Source organism: Cucurbita maxima, unplaced genomic scaffold (assembly GCF_002738345.1).
Source record: "Cucurbita maxima cultivar Rimu unplaced genomic scaffold, Cmax_1.0 Cma_Scf00123, whole genome shotgun sequence".
NCBI lineage: Eukaryota > Viridiplantae > Streptophyta > Magnoliopsida > Cucurbitales > Cucurbitaceae > Cucurbita > Cucurbita maxima.
This window is the reverse complement of record NW_019272139.1, coordinates 11,752-12,449: the sequence shown is the minus strand read 5'-3', so window position 1 is coordinate 12,449 and position 698 is coordinate 11,752.

The window sequence follows — 698 nt, the reverse complement described above, 5'->3', positions numbered from 1 at the left end:
AAGCTTAAAAAAGACAATATTTGCTAGCAGTAGACTGTAAGCACTCGAAATGGAGTATATATATATATATAGCTTTAAAATATTTAATTACCTATGAAATATAATGGGTAAAATATATCTTCATCAAATCTTTACAAAATATCTACTACATATCTCAATCTTTACGAAATATCAACTACAAGGCTTTATATCCCAGTAGAAGAAGTGTGATGTCACATTGGTTGAGAGGAGAACAAATCACCATTTATAAGGGTGTGGAAACTTTCCCATAACAGACGCATTCTAAAGCCTTGAGGGGAAATCCGAAAGAGAAAGCCTAAAGAGGACCGTGGATCTAGGTTGTTACAAATGGTATTAGAGTCAGTCACTGAACGATGTGTCGGCCTTCTCGCTGTTCTCCGAAGGGGGGTAGACATGAGGCGGTGTGCCAGTAAGGTCGCTGGGCCAAAAGGGGGTGGATTTGGGGGTGGTCCCACATCGATTAGAAGATGGAAAGAGTGTCAGCGAGGACGCTGGGCCCCGAAGGGGGGGTGGATTGTGATGTTCTACATTGGTTGGGGAAGAGAACAAATCATCATTTATAAGGGTGTGGAAACCTTCCCCTAGCAGACGAGGTTTCCCCTAGCAGATGCATTCTAAAGCCTTGAGGGGAAACCCGAAAAGAAAAGCCCAAAGAGGACAATATTTGTTAGCGGTGG